Source organism: Triturus cristatus, chromosome 11 (genome assembly GCF_964204655.1).
Source record: "Triturus cristatus chromosome 11, aTriCri1.1, whole genome shotgun sequence".
NCBI classification, from domain to species: Eukaryota; Metazoa; Chordata; class Amphibia; order Caudata; family Salamandridae; genus Triturus; species Triturus cristatus.
Window position 1 is genome coordinate 615,754,230 of NC_140594.1, and position 19,115 is coordinate 615,773,344.

Below are 19,115 nucleotides of genomic sequence, written 5' to 3' on the forward strand. Positions count from 1 at the left end.
GGGATGATTTTCATCTTGGTGTTCTGTGTGACATCGTAGACAGTTTGAGCATTGCTCTCATTGTCTATTTCATGTCACTCGGAACCCCTTGGGGAAAAACATCCCCGTAATTAATTGTTATCCATCTAGAATTCTATATATTAACATTCACTTCTTACAGATCAAGTTAGCGCCTACAGCCTCAGGGTTTGAGAAAATCAACAACTGTCTGTCATATTGCTCAGGAGACCTCTTCGAATTTTATTTCTCTCGCATAGTTAATAGTAGTTAATATATGACTATAATTAATATATCTTCTTGTTTAGGTTGTTTGGCTTTATTTTTTCTCTCGAAGTTTTATATAACGCAAACCTAACCCGAAAGCAGGTATCAGAGCACTTTACATGAGCAGGAGTTGCATTACATGGTGGAGTAGTGTGGCTCACTGGTTAGAGGCGGCAGACCCGGAAGCAGAGGACGGCCCGGGACCAGGGTTCAATTCCCGACGCGGCAGGGTCATGGACCAGGGCCAGCGGACCGATAATTCTCGCTTCGGTGCCTACTCTAACCAGGGATCACACTCGGCAACTCTGGGCATTAGCTTGCCTCATCTCCACAACGGCCCCCCACATTCGCCGGGGATGCCTGGTTTCACCTTGGAGATACCCAGGAAGGGACCATCTCACAGGGATAGCCAGGACGGGTTCCCCAGCGGTCTACAGCGCCACGACGCCTCGGCAGCAGTGCACTTTACAAAAAACACTTACTTACATTACATTACATGAGGACACATTCTTTTTTGTTGGGCACGGGGAGATTAAGTGATTTGCCCAGAATCACAGGATGTTGAGCGTCGTTGCCGAGACTCCCCAGATTTGAAGTCCACCGCCTTAACTGTTAGGCTACATCCTCTACAGATTTGTGTTTTGTTTTATTGTTTCCTAGATACCCAATTGAGTTCCTTTCAGTGAAGTCTAGACTGGGTAGTGTGTCGGATATCCTGTTTTCACTGTTTATTTTTTGTGGATTTCAGTGCGTTTTCACAGTTTTTCCCAAACCTTTTGAAATCAGAGTATACCCCCCAAATAGTTAAAGATTTTTCAAAACATGCTGTTTTTGTCAGTGATTTATTTATTTATTTGAAAAGTTTTATAAAGCGCGAACATGACCCTTGCGGGTATCAGAGCGCTGTACACAGAGGCAGAAGCATGCATGAACTCAGAACAGTTGAGGTCAACATTGTAAAACAAAAAGGAGTAAACAATCAAAATCAGATACCGGGTAGAAGGCCCTACTAGTTCAGTTTCTCATGTAGTGCAATATATTTCCTGTAACATTCAGTAAAACAATCATAGAGTGGCTCGTCACAGCAGAGTAGCGTAAATGACAAATCTGTAATTGGCCCCAGCAGTATTCTTCTATTATAGTTCCGGAAGGGCCCTAGAGTAATATAAAAGTTTAACATCCAATCAAAAATACATAGCGAAAGATACATTGGGATAAATGTCAAATCTGTCAACAAGGGGACTAGAGAAAGAGTACATGATGATGCAGTTAATGTACACTCAGGAAAAGCCATTTGGCCTGTTTCTTGAAGTAGGCAGTGGAGGGATTGGTTCTCATCTCTGTAGGAAGAGCGTTCCAAATTCTAGGCGCAAGGCCGGAGAAAGCACGTTTGTACGTACTTCACTTTTTCAATTTAGGAGATTTCGAGAGTAGTGTGGACGTACTTCTTAAGTTCCGATCAGCGCCAGAAAGAACAAGCTTGTTCGCTAGATAGGCCGGAGTGTTGAAATGCCTATCCGCGGGCAGTCTATTTAAGGCGGTCTGCCTAGCGGGACAGTTGGACAAGGTATTTGTGTCTTACTGCTTACTGATTTGCGCGCATAGTATAGCGCTACTTTGAGGGCGTGCTCTGTTTGCTCAATGTTTTTAATATTCCCGTTTTCTATTTGAGTTAATATTTTACTTTTCCTCTTACCCTCGATTTTATTCTGGGGTTCTGCCCTCTCACTCGCATTTTAAATTGTGTGCCGCACCGCTGTTTAGCGGGTCCAGTCCTCGGGTGGGGAAACTGTGGGAACTTTGGGCGCCATGTCGAGTGGGGCATTGGTGGTGACACAGTTCTGACGCCATCTTTTGTGTCCTAGGCGCGCTGCCTATCCGCGGGCAGTCTATTTAAGGCGGTCTGCCTAGCGGGACAGTTGGACAAGGTATTTGTGTCTTACTGCTTACTGATTTGCACGCATAGTATAGCGCTACTTTGAGGGCGTGCTCTGTTTGCTCAATGTTTTTAAATATTCCCGTTTTCTATTTGAGTTAATATTTTACTTTTCCTCTTACCCTCGATTTTATTCTGGGGTTCTGCCCTCTCACTCGCATTTTAAATTGTGTGCCGCACCGCTGTTTAGCGGGTCCAGTCCTCGGGTGGGGAAACTGTGGGAACTTTGAGCGCCATGTCGAGTGGGGCATTGGTGGTGACACAGTTCTGACGCCAACTTTTGTGTCCTAGGCGCGCTGCCTATCCGCGGGCAGTCTATTTAAGCCAGCCTCCCTAGCGCGCAGCGGTGATGCGCAGCGGTGGGCGCCCTCCCTGCGCCTGAGTCGTGCCAGAGTCCTGCCCGTCTGCGCTCGTCCGCATCGAGGCCGGACCAGGCCGGGTTGGGCTCCGCCTCGCCGCTTCTTTGTCACTGCACGATGCCCCGGACACCATCGCTGATGAGGTATCCAAGGACTACTTTGCTTAACCTGCGTAATCGGGCACCTTGTAGGCCCTGCCCACTTCACCCTCTGTCCGGCCCTGTTAATTGCTCTGGTTGCGCATTTCAACTGCTATTGCCTACCCCAATCGCTGCCCATAGGCAATCTCCCTTGGGCTGCTTAGGCAGTACAATTTCACCTTCGATTACATCCCAGGCCCCCCTCAATCTTAAGATTTGTCATCTTAATGTGAGGTCGCTAGTCAGACATTACGGGGATGTGCATAATTTACTTACTGATGTTGCCCCTGATATGTTGTTCATGTCAGAGACCTGGCTACATGAGGATGCTGCGGTTGCGATCAACTTAGCTCTTCCTTCGGAGTATACGATCTTTACTCTTAATCGCAACTCGAGAGGAGGTGGCATCGCGGCCGTCATTAAATCTTGCTTTTCATGTGTCTGGAAGCCTCTAGACATAGCCGGCTGCGAAAGTGCCCACTTCTGCATCTCGGTCAGCCCTCACTTCACCTTTTCCGGGCTACTCATCTATCGACCTCCGGGCCCTGACGCTGCCTTTAGGTTAGCTCTGCCAGAGGTCGCTGGTGCATTGGCCTTGAATGCAGCTAATTTCAGCATTATCGGAGATTTAAATCTCCATTTTGACTCTCCTCTCTCTCCTGCTGTTAGTAGCACTCTCGCAGATCTGGAAGCCCTTCAGCTACATCAGCTTGTCGACCACAGCACTCATGATGGTGGCCATATATTGGACCCCATTTTTACCAACCTCATATCAGCTAAAGTGCTGCCTCCCAAGCCTATGGCTTGGACTGATCACCATCTTGTTGAGCTCCACCTTGCAATTAAGGATTCTCTTCACAAAACAACTGTGCCTGTGTTATTGAGACGCCCATGGAGCAAGTTGAACTTGGCTGAGTTTCATCGGGTCCTTGGTCAACAAGCTCTGGGTCCTTTCTCTGACGTAGAATCGGGCTATGATCTTTTCTGCAACTGGTTGACTGATGCGTTGGACTGTTTGATCCCAACTGCTGAGATTAAATGTCGCCGTGGTGAGCCTAGTCCTTGGTACGACGATGCGCTTCGGCTTTTAAAGAAATCTTGCAAACAAGCCGAAAGAGCAAATCTTATTTACCCGATAAGAAATCGGAGTATCGTGCTAAGACTAGGCTCTATCATAGAGCGGTCTGTAAAACCCGGGCCGCCTATTTTTCTCGCGAATTCAATCTCAGCACTAATCCTACTAAATCAATTTTCAGGGTTCTTAAAGATCTTACTACTAGCAGAGCCTCACTTGATTAGATTCGTTCTGCATCGCACTGTGAAAATCTTGCCGCTTTTTTTGTGGAAAAGGTGGCGGCTATATATCGCTCCTTTCCCGATTCACCTGCCCCTTTGGATAAGGGAGAATCTCCTCCGATGACTACGCTGGCTCTTTGCTCTCTTCCTGAGCTCTCCCGGGAGGAGTTTACAAAAATTGCGGCAAAGGTTAAATCAGGCTCACCTTGGGACCCTCTTCGTCCTGCTCAGTTCAGAGAATCTGTGTCTCTTTGTTTTCCTCTATTGCGCGATCTTGTTAATCTATCTTTAACAACTGTCTCTGTCCCTGTAAGCTGGAAAGAGGCTCAGGTGATGCCCATTTTGAAAAAACCAGCCCTGGATCCATCTAAATTGGAAAACTATCACCCCATATCGCTTCTTCCGTGGGCGGCCAAATTGACTGAGGCTTATGTCAATACCATTCTATCTGATCATTTCCACCGCGCTGATATTCTGGACCCTACTCAGAATGGCTTCCGACCCAGCCATAGCACGGAGACGGCGCTGCTTTTTATGGTCGACCATTTACGAACTTTGGTCGACTCGGGTCAAACGGCGGCACTGGTGGTCCTCGACCTCAGTGCCGCGTTTGACACCGTCTCCCATGCCATTTTATTACAACGTCTGGGTGAGGCGGGTGTCGATAACACGGCACTGGAATGGTTTCGATCATTTCTATCTGATCGCACGTTTAGGGTTGTTACACCCCCTTTTCAATCTATTCCTTATCCTATCGCACAGGGCGTCCCGCAGGGGTCGGCTCTTAGCCCCACACTTTTCAACATTTATGTCCAGCCGCTGGCTGCTGTAGCCAAACGGTGGAACCTGACTATGGTGTCATACGCTGACGACACTCAGCTGGTGGTTGCATTAAGTGGGGCCTCCGACCTGGACGCTGCTAAGTTCCGGGAGGGAATTAGTTCAGTTGCGCGTTGGATGACTGATAATTGCCTACAATTGAACGCTAAGAAAACCGAGGTGCTCATTGTTGGCAAGCAGAGCCACCTTTGGGGTGATCGCTGGTGGCCATCTGAGATTGGCTCTACTCCCCTCCCTGTTTACGGAGGTTAAAAACCTTGGGATTTGGTTAGACTCCAAACTTAGCTTTGTCTCTCACACAAAGAAAACTGCTGCCACATGCTTTGGGATACTTCGAAAGCTTAGACCCACTTTTAAATATTTTGATGCTCCCACCAGACAGCTCATTGTACAAGCTACGATCCTGTCGCGGTTGGACTATGCGAGCTCTCTTTTGTTAGGAGCCAATTTGGCCGAACTTGCTAGACTCCAACGCGTCCAAAACGCTGCCGCCAGAGCTCTGGTTGGCCTACCGAGATTTTGTTCGGCCAAAAAAACTATTGGCAAACTTCATTGGCTCCCTATCTCGCAGAGGATCAAATTCAAGTGTCTCTGCTTGCTATTTAAAATCCTCAAGCACTCCTCTCCTCATATCTTGGGGCATCTTATTCAGCCTTATATTCCCTCGCGCACTCTAAGATCTTCTGGACTTCACTTTGTTGTAGTCCCACGCTTCAAGAGGGTTAGGACCGGTGGTCGCTCCTTTAGAGTACTAGCGGCCAGGCTCTGGAACTCTCTCCCCGCCCATATTCGTGCTATTGACGATCTTCTGGTTTTTAGGAAGGTCATTAAAACTTTCCTTTTTCCCCAGAACTTCTAGCGGTTTGCTGTTGGTTATGTTTGGTCTGATACCTTGTCTGTTGCAGCGCCGGGACGCCCCTTTGCTGGGGCATCTGTGCGCTATATAAATATGGCTAACATAACATAACATAACATTGAGCGTGTCTCTGAGAGAGGCCAGGCTCGCTTTAGGAAGCCCTGCAAGGGTCACCAGGCCATATTCCAGTCGTGATATCACCAGGGATTTACTGCAGGCTGTAAGTCTTCTGACGGAAGGAAAGGCTTGATTTTCTTAATTGTGTTAAGATGAAAATTGGCACCCCTAATGGTGGTGCTGATGTGAGTTTGCATATTAAGGTATTTGTCCAAGGCAATGCCTAGTGATTTAGCGGAATCAACGACGTGAGGGGTGCAGTTAGCCATTTGCGGGTCGGTGCAGAGTGGTTGTGTGGGGCAATCGGCAGGAATTCAGTTTTTATGGTATTCAACAGAAGATGGTTATGGGCTAACTATTGTTGGGTTTGTGAGAGAGCCTCATTTAAGGTTTTAATGTCCTACAGAGAGGAGATCTTCAGGTACAGTTGCGTGTCGTCTGTGTACATGTGGTAATGAATTTGAGAATTGTTCAGAATGACAGTGCGAGGTTCCATATACAGGTTGAAGAGCGTGGGCAAAAGTGCGGATGCTTGCAGAACTCCAATCCTGACCGGGGTACTGGATGCGAGGGACTGGTTGACTTTTATCCTTTGAGTACGGTTATGTAAGAAAGAGGCAAACCACTTTAGGACCGGCCCCGAGAGACCCATCCTAATTTGAAGAAGATTAATCAAGTTTTCATGTTTGATGGTATCGAATGCAGAAGACAGGTCCAGAAGGATCAGAAGACAGGGGACATTTTGATCTAGGGATTTCAGAATGTCATCCACAATTTGAGTTCGAGCAGTTTCAGTACTATGCCCTACTCTGAAACCGGATTGATAAAGGTCAAGTAGTTGAAGTTTCTCTATATGGTTGCATAGCTGTTTGTGGACGCATTTCTCGAGGAGTTTGGCTAGTGTCATGATGTTGGTGATCGGACGGAAATTGTTAGGATCAGATAAAATCGAGTTGGGCTTCTTAGGGATAGGAGATACTTGCCCAGTTTTGAGACAATCAGGGATGCTCCCTTGCAGGAGAGATTTATGAATGATCCTCGACCAAAGCGGTAGAATGGCCGAGTTGAGGTCTTTAAAAAGTTTTGCCGGCAGAGGATCATTGAAGTGGTTGGCCGGTTTTAGAGTTGTCATAGCGTGTAGTAGTTCTGTGCAATCTGGCAGGATAAAGGAATTCCAAGAGGCATGATTTTTGGGAGAACAACCCAAAGGTAGGGAGAGCGCCGTGGGAACCCAGAGCTCCCCTGGAGATGTGGTGTAGATTAAAGGTGGCACCCTGGGGGGGGGGGGGGGGGGTGGCGTGGTCTGCAGACCAAGATGGTAGTTGCGTCGCTTGAGCGACGAGCTCCGGGCTGGGGCCTTACATCCGTACAAATATCCGACTCTTCTCACCTTGGCGGACGGTGAACGGGGAGCAGCCAGCGAGCTCGGTCGGCTGAGCAGCCACAACGGAGTTTTCTGACCCTTTGGATGCTCCGGGGACGTTCCTGTTGGTGGCGGCGATTTCCGGCCTTCCCCGGGCCTGCTGAACGCTGGAAGCCGCGGACTTTCCGGGGCCTGGCGGGGCTGCAGGGGTGCCTTCTGGAGGCGGCGCTCACGGGAGGTCCCGGCTCTGGGCCGCACGGGAGCCTTGCTGAGCAGAGAGGTCCCGCTACCGCTGGACGTGCGGGGCGATGAAGGGGCGCACTGATGCAGCCGGGACTGACGCGGAGAGGTGATCCCCCGCTGAGGTGCTGAGTGGCCGCGTTGCGCGGCGGGTCGGGGGCGGACACTGGGCAGTGCATACCGGCGCACATCGGACGGTGCAGATCTCCGGATGCGGCGGGGAGGCGTTGTCCAGCGACCCCCTTCCCCCCCCCCGTATGGCTGAGGAGAGCTGGTGAGGAGTGCTACGGACGACGCTGTGATTGCCGTGGTTGATGTCTGGGGTTGTTCCCCCCCCCCTTCTCGAGCTGCTGCGGAGGTTTCCGGAGGGGCCGCCTGACGCCTCCAGGACTGGAGGTCTGGGCAGGAGGAGCTGATTCTTTTATGAGGGCCCTGCTGGTTGTCACTGCTGTGGAGGAACCCTGCCCGGACCGGCGATACATGGTGAGGACAAGTAATTAGGAGTGTGCTGGGCCTGCCATGACGCCAGGGGTTGGGGCCTTTCATCACAGGAATCATGCTGTATCACGGCCAGCTTAGACTGGATGCCTCGGGAGCGGCATGCGGCCCTAACTGATGCCCGTAGTTCTGACCCGGGACTGGGGCGCTCGAGGGGGCGCACTGACCTGTGAGGGGACAGAAGCCGTGGCCAGTCGGGCTACCTGGGTAGCCTCTGTGTGTGAATTGTGTGGCTCCCTTCCTGCTGCCTCGGGCTGTTGCTTGGAGGGCGATGCCAGTTGCCTGTCGCATCACACTGCTGGCTGAGTGGTGACTGCGGATACACAATCGCTGCTGGGTGTACCTTCCAGGGCCCTCCTACGCCATAGACTATGGGAAAAGGAAGGCCTAGGGTGCTGCCGCGGTCTGGAGGAGCAGAATCTTTCACACCACCATCAAATCACGCTTCTACCATGTCCCGACAGACGGAGGGAGCTGAGGAGACCAGCGTGTCTGGGGACAAGCTGGATATGATTCTGCGGGAGATCCGCGACTCCCGTTCTGTGATGGAAGCGCAATTAGGCATAATTTCGGTGGATCTCAACTTGCTCAAAGATGACCATAAAAAACTGGCAGAGAAGGTCCGAACGACAGAACAGAAGGTAGACACCATGGTGCCCCAGGTGCAGGCTTATGACGAGCAGCTCCGACACATGCGCCAGCAGATTGGGTCCCTCCAGGCGCGGGCGGATGATGCATAAGGTCGGGCACGTCAGAACAACCTCCGAATCGTGGGTGTGCCGGAAGGGACGGAAGGATCAAGGCCCACGGAATATATCAAGAACTGGTTAAAGACTGCTGTGGCCCCCACCGGACTGTCTGTACATTTCACAGTGGAGAGGGCGCATCGGGTCCCTACACGTCATCCAATCCCAGGAGCCAACCCACGTCCCATCCTGGCCAGGATTTTAAATTACAGGGATCGGGATCATCTACTGCAGGCGGCGAGGGATAATGGCCCACTACAGATCGACAATGCTAAGTTTCGATATTTCCGGATTACACATTGGCCGTTCAACGCAGAAGATTTTCCTTCATGGAGGTGAAGGCGCGGGCTCGTGCTGCGGGCCTGTCCTTTGCCTTATTGTTCCCTGCAAAGCTGAAAATCCTTTATGATCAACGTTCCCTCTTTTTCTATACCCCTGACACTGTGTGGGAGTGGCTGGACAAGGCGTTTCCCGCTGTGCAACCCATGAGGCAAATGGACTCCTCACTGCCCAAGCCACAACGCCCCTCTCGGAGGCGTAAGAAGGGTCTTCTCACGCAAAGTTCGATCTCCAACTCCTTGAGTCGTTCGCAGATACTGGAGGGCAGGCAGGGGGCTCTACACGCAGCCTCCACTTTGCGCACCTCTCGCCCTGAGATTAGCTCAAGTCCGTCTGAAGGAGTGAACACGGACACCGAGTCTGATGGTAGCCTTGCATTGTTTCCTTCGGCGACCTCCCGGCTCAGCAGGGATCCGCTGGCCTCAGCAGACTCTTAGATCCACGTTATTAGGCCTATAAGGATATGCTTAGCTTATGGTTGCTTTCCTGCTTGGCCTAAGAAGGTATAGTTCGTTGAATAGACCTTTGCTTGGTGGGTAACGAAACATAGACCATGGACGCCGTTGTAACAGGTGGGAATAGAAAAGTAAGTCCCTGGCCCGGACCACGTGTTGGGTGCTTTCATGTGTGCCTTAATGCTTTTACGTGACTGTTACTGGTGTTAGCGACCTTCCCCCAACGGCGATAGCGCTGGTATTAAGTGAATTTTTGCTAATTTTGTTTGCATGGTTTGGTCGAACGATGTTTGGGCGTTGGACCCAGTATTGGGGTTTTGATGATTTGGTTGTAGTTATGCCGCATGGTCTGAGGTTCCGGGGGTTTGGGTGGGATTGGGTGGGCTGGGCTGGGATCCGGGGGGGGGGGGGGGTCTATTCTAACTGATGATGCCTGCAGTCAATTCTTATACCTTGGTTTTGTGGAATGTGAGAGGTATGGGTTCCATAGCTAAACGTCATAGAATAGCAGCGCAATTACATCGCTGTAAAGCCCACATAATTTGTTTATAAAAAACACATTTAATTCCCACTGAAACTGCGAAGTTGCAACGCAGATGGCGGGGACAATTCTTTGCGACGGCATATTCGGCCTTTTCCTGGGGGGCCGCAATTTGGATTAGGGCGGGCATCCCCTTCTCCCTTACCGAGTGCAGAGTAGATGATCAGGGCCAGTTCGTTCTTCTATTGGGAGCAATAGATGGTAGACAGGTGGTGCTGGGGTCTCCTTATGCGCCAAATATGGACCAAGAGGCATTCTTCACGCGGGTATCCCGGGCACTGGCTGACTGGTCACATATCCCGTGGCTACTGGGTGGTGACCTAAACGCAGTATTTGATGTTGGCCTGGACCGTTCCCATCCTCCCTTGCTTAACACGCAGCGAGGGCGCAGGCATTAACATTAACTCGCTGGGCGCAGGGCTGGGATTTAATAGACATCTGGAGGGCTCTGCACGCGGACATGAGGGAATATTCATTTTATTCTTACCCCCATAAGTTACACACACGCCTGGATCATTATTTACGCTCCCCGGGGCTCTCCTCTGCTATTACGTACTGTGAGTTTCTGGGCAAGACAATATCTGATCATAATCCCATTGAAGTGCGCTTGTCTTGGGGCCCTTCCCCAGCCCCAATTCCAACGTGGAGGATGCAACCTTTACAACTAGAAGATCAGGTATATCGGGCAGCATTGTCTCCAGCTATTGATACCTTTTTTGTGGAGAATGAGGGCTCTGCCTCGTCCAGGGCTATCGAATGGGAGGCCTTCAAAGTGACGGTGCGTGGGGTTGCCATGGGGACACTGGCAAGGTCATGGAGGGAAATGATTAGAGAACTTACAGCCCTGGAGGGAAAATTACAGGCACTGGAAGTGGCGGCCCAGGGGAGAGCGGGAGGCACGGAGCCTTTACAGTCTGCCAGGATTAAGTATGCAGAGCTGTTGGAGCGCCTACGCCTGTTAGACTTTGATGCATATACACAGCGTACACACTCTGAGGCAGACAGAGTGGGCACACTGTTGGCACGACTGATACAGCCGACGTTGAGCCCTACTCCAATCCTGGCAGTAAATACGGTGGACAATGTATTGGTTTCGTCTCAGGGCGAGATTAATGCCGCGTTTCGGGACTATTATGCTAGTTTATACGCCGCCCCAAGTATCGACATTATGGCTCCCACGCTTTCCTTCCTGTCAGAGGTTCAGCTCCCTACGGTTTCCGATACGATGGCCGAGGAGATGGCTGCTCCGATTACTGCAGCGGAAATCCGGGTGGCGGTAAAGGCGCTGGCCCGCAATAAGACGCCAGGCTCCGACGGCCTTCCAGTAGAATTTTACTCCACTTTTGCAGATAAATTGATCTCAAGGTTGTTGCAACTCTATACTGCTTCCTTGGAGGCTGGGGTTCTGCCCCCTACTACCAGGGAAGCGATAGTCTCGTCCTTATTAAAACCGGACAAGGCACCAACTGATCTTCTGTCTTATAGGACACTCTCTATTCTAAATACAGAATATAAGATACTCAGTAAGGTCTTGGCGTCGCGACTCCTCCCACTTTTACCCCGCTTGATCCATACGGACCAATGTGGATCCGTGCCCCAACGGAGTACTTCTTTGAATATCTGCCGACTTCATGCCTTGATGCATGCGGTATCTGATTCTTTCCCTCTTGCTGGCTGCTTGTCCTTAGACGCGCGCCAAGCTTTTGATACCCTCAGCTGGCCATATATGCTAGCGGTGTTAACTAAATTTGGCCTGCCCCCGTCCTATTGTGCATGGATTAAATTGCTGTGTACTTGTCCCACGGCACGTGCTAAGACAGGTAGGACCATCTCTTCCGCCTATTTAATATACCGGGGTACTCGGCAGGGCTGCCCCTTATCCCCCATGCTTTTTGTGTTGGCCCTGGAGCCTCTTGCGCAGTACCTGCGTCAGATAATGGACCCATATGGCATTCCGCTGCGGCGCGGGGAGCTACATTCGGTATCTTTGTACGCGGATGATATGCTGTTATATTTTCGTAACTTGGAGGCTGATAAACATCAAATAGCTGCTGCTTTTTCTAGATTGGGGGCTATATCGGGCTTGGATCTTAACGCTTCTAAGTCAGTAGCCTTCGCCTTCTACAATGTAGTTACGCCTCCTACATTGCCATTTGGTGAATTGCATTTCCGAGTTGAGCCAATTACTTTTAAATACCTGGGGATTAATATTTACAGATCAAACGCTGCCACCATAGACGGTAATGTAGTCCGCGCCATAAACTCGCTGCGCTCCCAGATTGCCTTTTGGACTTCGCTGCCTTTGACGGTGGCGGGACTCGTGGCGGTGTCGAAAATGGTTATGCTATCCCGCCTCCTTTATTATTTTGTGAACTTACCGGTGGTCCTACCGGTCTGGATTTTTAAACTGCTTGATAAGTTATTAGTATCTTTGGTGTGGGGGGTGGGCAGGCGCCGATTAGCGTTGGCAAAGCTACAGCTGCTCAGTACTGCTGGAGGTATGGGGCACCCAATTTTAAGTCGTATTGTGTAGCGGGACAGTTACAGTGGCTGGCATATTGGCTGCCGGTAAGAATCTATTTGAAATTGGATACTCTCCGAACTTGTTAAAGCGAGGGCTTCTTCAGTCGCAGCTCTGTCCAGGTGCACAGAGATTGCGGGACCCTCCTTACTTGTTGCACGTCGCATTGCACTACTGGGCACAGGTGAAAAGGACGGCGAGGGTACCATCTCCGTACGCCCCGAATATCCCTCTATGTGGACTGCCTACTAGGCGAGGGGTATTATCGATGATCCACATACGAGGGTGGACCCAGGAGGGGGTGGAGACCGTTGGGGACTTCTTTTTCGAGGGTCAACTGATGCAGCATGACGAGTTTGCACGTACCAATTCGGTGCCTGACACTTTATTTCTCACGCATGCGGCTGTAGTGCGTTTCATTCGAACATATTGGTACACAGATCAGGCATAACCTCCGACTTTCTAATTGCTGAGGTCATTGCACATTATGGGACATGGCCGATACTTGGTGCGCTGGCTTTACCGCGGCTTGAGAGAACATTTGCATATCCCACTGCTACATCTTCGGCAGAAGTGGGACTTGATCTTGGGGCGGGAATTGGAGGATAGGGAATGGGCACAAATATTAGAGCATCCCTGGCGAGTCTCTCGGAATTGCCGCTTAAAAACGATCCAGTTGTTTATCCTGCATAAAGCATACCTTGCCCCAGCAATGATTTGGAAGATGTTCCCCTCGGCATGTCCGCGCTGCAGGGCACCTGAAGCTGTCCACGGCTGCAGGGGTTTTGGTCCGAGGTTATTCGGGGTCTGGAGATGTTGACAGAGCGCTCACCATGGGACACCATCGAGGCCTGCCTCTTGGGATTATTCCCTCTCCCCAAAAAAGCAAAATTGATGCGCAGATTTGTAGGGTTGGCACTAATATTGGCTAAACGTATGATAACAAAACGCTGGAAGTCAACCCTAGTGCCGCGTGTGGGCGCTTGGCGAGAGGAGGTGGACAGATGGGCGGTAGCTGAAAGAGAGGCTTTATACCGGGAGGAGAATAGGGGACAGCGGAAGCGTCCGATTGCAATGGACTCGGCAGGCCTTGTAGAACAATTTAAGGCGGGGGAGGAAGTCGACCCGGCGGTAACACAAAACAGCTTGCAGGGGAGCGGTGCGGAGGGGTAGTGGGAGGCGGTCTTGGGACCGTTCATGCTCTATAGGAGTGCTGCCCTTTCACTTTCACCTCCCCCTCCCCCGGATGTGTATCTGGTTCCCCTCCTTCCCAACCCTCCCTCCTTCCCTTTGCTCCCCTCCTTGCTCCCCTGTCCCCTCCCCTCTTCTTTCTCCCCCCCCCTCGGGGCAAGCCCCTCATTGGGGTTTTTAGGCCCGACACACACCGGACACATGTACATCAGCGTGGCGGTTAATCTACCAAGCGGCATTTAGGATTTTTTTTTGTTCTGTTGGGGTGTTGTTTAGGGAGGGCCTGGGGGGGTGGGTGGAATGGGTACTGCACTAGGTAGCATCTAATAGAATCGATACTAGCGGCCTGGGATTGCAATTTGTACACTTCAGTTGTAAGACCTGCTGTACTCCCTGTAAGCTCCTATTACTTTCAGTATGCAGAGTAATGATGAGTGAACAAGACTTAGGCTAAACTGTGCTATTGTATTATCTTCAAAAAGCATATTACTTGCAGTGTACATTTGTGAACCATTTGAAATGTTCAATAAAGATATTTAAAAAAAAAAAAAAGTGACACCCTGGGAGTGTTAGGTTGCATCTCCTGTTCAATTTTCTTAGTTTTTTCAGAGAAGTGCACTGTGAAGTCCTCCCCGCTAGGAAGCAGAGACAAGGAAGCCAGGTTTGGGTTGGAAGTGTGGTTTGCTTGCTGTTTGATGATTTCAAATAGCATCTTGGGTCTATTTTTAGCACCGTCCAGCTGCTCCCTAAAATGGTCCGTTTTAGCAATGCAGATTTTTTTGTTGTAGGCCCTTCTCATTTTCCTAAGCTGATAGAGGCTAGTAGTGGAAGGCTCATTTCTCCAGAGCCTGTCTGAAAGCCTAGGTTTACAGCGTTCGTCATTTTGGGTACCATTAAACCAAGGTTTGGGTTGTTTGAGAGGGATCCTTTTAAGTTGTTTCGGCGCAATGGTGTCTAAGATATTTGCCACAGTGCTAATGTAGTGCTCAGAAAGATCATCAAGGCTGGTCATGTCAGGGGGAGGCTGAAGTCTATTCATAGTGACGGAAGTAAGATCATTAATGTTGATGTCTCTCATGTTGCAAGACAATTGTTTAACTTTAAGAGGTTGTCCCTTTCTGCGAGTGGTCTTTTCCAGAATGTGGAAGGCAATTTGATGATGATCGGACCAGTCACAAGGTAGGATGTCATCCAGTTGGATGATATTGTCTCTAGCAATAATGAGGTCAAGGGTTGCGCCTCTGTTGTGGGTAGGCCCCTTACAGACCTGAGATAAGTTGAGATCTGAGAGGAAAGACTTAAAGGAGTTAACTAAAAGATAATTGGTGTCATTCCAATGGAGGTTGAAGTCTCCCGGAAAGATATGGTATAGTTGATCCGAACAAGAGTTGATAACCTCCATGATTTGCTCTATGAAGTGCAAATTTCCACCCGGTGGATGGTAAATCGTGTGAAGCACACAGACAACCTTGCCCTTATTCCAAATTTCTGCTACTAGTAGTTCACAGGAAGATAGCAGAACATTCTGAGATTGTTTTATAGTTAAGCTGGAGCGATGAATGAAATCAATGCTCCCCCCGATTTTCCCCAGACGATCACATCGTATAATGGCATAATCAGGTGGGACTAAGATGTCAAGAATAGGGGAGGAGGCCTTGTTGAGCCAGGTTTCTGTGAGAATCAGTAAGTTCAAGTCTTGCGCTAATATAAGTGCAGAGATGTCCGCAGCATGTTTCATGGCTGATCTGCAGTTGATCAGCATCAAATTAATGTATGGGGAGGTGTTAATCTCTTCCTGATGAGTGGTAGTAATTTAGAGTATGTTTTCCATATTAACCGATCTGGAGTTGACCCTGGGTTCCCTGTCAGGGTCCGGGGAAATAGCGGGAATGTTAATTGCGGAGTTGGAGGAGGTGCCAGGCCCTGTGCCATTGTATGAGTGATGTTTATAAGGCAGGTGATGCAGTGTCTTACTGCTGCCAGTGATTCCAATTGACTTATGTTAGACTGTTTTAAGCTTGGACAATCTGTGTATTGCACTTTCACTCACATCTCCTTACCTCTCAGACTCACTCTGACAGGACTCTGTCTGGTTTACAGGACTGTTCATGGATTAAAAAAGTAAGAGTACTGTACTCAACTATTTTAATAAACAAATTCATGGACACCAGTGGGGGTCATTCGCTTACCCCTTACCGTGATTTACCTCCCCCTTACTGAATATTATGATATTGGAGGATGGTAAATCCAGACAACAGAATAGTGCCCTGTGAAACCTTTTACACCAGATTAATTTGCTGCCCTACATTCTGACACACTTGAAACGTGATGCTTTTAGCATGATCACCACTGCTTTTCTGTCCTCTTTGACGGACTTCATTATGATGAAGCTGCTGTTGTGTGGACATTCATAGCTGCCAAGTGTCCCCACATCAAAAGTCTCACTTTACTTCAGTCCTGATCTTAGGCAGACATCGCATTGTATTCTCGGATGTGAAATTTTGATGTTAACATTGTAACTATGGGCTCAAAAACCCTGCAGTAAAGTGCAGTGGGTTAAAAAGCCAGGATTAGCTGAAGGTGTCTCGCATAACAATGGGAAACTTTGCAGCTACTGATTTTGTTGGCATGTGTAATGTATTGTGTCATGTTTTCATCACTATCCTATGTGCACTCTTTTCACAGGTACCTGTCATTGCTCCTTGCATTGAATGTTTTTAGCCTGAGAGGTTACCCACTATCAATACTGACTTGTTAGAAATGGGGACTGGTGTATCAAAGGGCTCTACCCATTCTGTGTCTTTGGGTAAATGTTATGGTACACATTGGCCAAGATTCTTATATGCCAGCCATTTCCCTAATCAGTGAAAGAATTAAACACTGCTAAAAGATCAAATGTACTTTTAATATTCTCTTAATCTCTACAGTGTGTAAAATAATTAGCACAGACTTAAAACATGTTTCAAAACTCTGCACACAAAGCTAGAAGAAACAAAATGAAGAAGAAACAATATTTTAGTCACATTTTAGCGACATCCCAAACATTTGCGAGACCTATTGCATTGCAAGTGCTTGTTATTTACAAGTGCCCCATCGTGCGCTTATACAGCATGCCTCGCAGAGCAGCGCATGCACTGCCCAGGCTCGACCTAAAAACTAAGATGAAAGCGGCTGTCTGTGGGGGGTTGGCTGCTCTTGGGAAAAACAGCTCTGGAAATATGTAATAAACAAATACTCGCAAAGGCTCCTTTCCCAGCGGAGGTTGAGAAGTGAGAACATTACACAATAATAATTGCGTCCCAGCTGATAATGAGCAGCGCTTCCAATTACAATAATCTGCAAAGGAGCGGGCTTTTAAACCTTCAACCGACACCAAATTCACACACATAGTTTCAATTCTAGGAGACGGTTGCATAAAAAGCAGCTAGCTGTGAGGCAGTGAGTGAACAGGCTCGAGTTGAGGGTCACATGGGTCGGTCTCTGACTGAGGAATTAATTTCCCCCGGTTTGCCCAGGAACACAAAATATGATGCCGTTCGACTGGCATCCACTCCAGAAATGACACATGCTCTGACTTGTGTTCAATCTTGGTTTTAAAGCGATGCATTATTTATTACTTCCTAATACGACATTTCCAATAACAAGCGTGCATAAACTACTCCCAATTAAGCGCAGTATGGGGTAAACAAATGCTTTTTTTTTGTAAAATCGCACCGTTAAAGCTCGGACGGGGCGCTGAATGTTGCAGGAACGCATGTTGTGCCTGCAGTAAGAGAAACTCATTAAAGAAAATAGTGCTTACAGACTAAATAACACGTACTGTGTAACAACCAAAGTAAAAGGGCCAGTCCTCATGGGAGGTTACAAATCAACACAAGGCAGTACTAAGGAGGAACTAACAAGCCTATTTACAAATCAGAAGCCAGGGTTTACGCAGGACAATGACAAATATGGGTGGAGAGTGGGCGGTGTTTCAAGTGCAATTTCCAATACAGCTTGCCTCGCAGAGCAACGTATGCGCTTCCCAGGCTTGACATAAAATTACTTATTCTCTTGCACTTTCCTTTTTTTAATTGCATTTTAGTTTGCGGTTGTGCAGGTGTTTATCAGTGTATAGATGTTTACTCTGATGAGGGCTGTTTCTCTTTCAGTGCTGTTTTATCAGTTATTCTAGGTTTAAACCTAAATCTGGATACCGTGTAATGTGTTCTCCATTTTACCCTCCTGATCACCCTGATACAGACTTTTGCACACTTCATCAAACATACTCCTTCTCACACACATACAGCCTTACAGCACACTGCATTACTCACAAGCCATCACAAAACCACACACCATTTCCCACATAGAGATACCATTAGCCTCCTTGCATATCTCATGCACACACCATCACACACATCATCCCAGTAAACATGTTACACCAACACACATCTGATCTCTCATCACATACACATCACACATTTATCATAGCACCACACATATTTCCAAACACTGAACACTTTCAAACAGCAAACACACTCGCTGAACTTCAAATTAAGGGCGTGGCCTAATAACACATTGTGAGAAAGTGGCTCTGTATATACTGTTCCTTAATAGGTACAGGGTGTACAGAGTCCACAGACCCCAAGGGTTTAACAGAGGTTAAAGTTAGATATAACCTTACTCTCCAAAGTGGTAGCCTGGTCGAGCAGTAAGGCAGTATCAGAGGACGTGTAAAGCATTTGTTGTACACACTCAGTCAGCAAATAGTTCCACACACTGAACTCTAGGCCAATGGTTTGTATATAAAAAATATATGCTTCTTTTATTTTAGAACCAACACTTGGAATTAAAATATATTTTCTCGACAAGAGATGTTTCATAAAAATTCTTTTGTATATGCAGTAGACTTTTTAGTAAACAGTTACAAATAGTTGCAGTAGGCAACTCTATTTCTAAACACAATACATTGAGCTCAATGATAAATTCAAATTATATGCAACAGATTACTTTCAGATTACTTTTGTAATTCCAGGCTTGGATCCTAGATCCAGTCCTGGGTCAGTTCTCAGAATCAGCTGTTGAAAGTCGATTTTGGAACTGTACTGATTTTTAACTAATATTTAGCTATTTCAAAAGTGAGCACTTAGAAAATATTTCAGAGCAAACAATCAATGATTCCCTATGGAAGGAAATATAGGTTACAGGTACAGTAGGTTATCGTTACTTTTGTAATCCAGTACTGGGTGTCTGGGTTCAGTACTGGGACATTTATCCAAAACAGGTAAGTAATTACGTTTTCAGATGTTATACGATTTTTGAGGAATATTTAGAAATTGCAGAAATCAACACTTAGAAGAAATTTCACAGAAAAGCAGTCAATGGTTTCCTATGGGAGAAAATGGGGTTACTGGTAAGTATATATGCGAGTATT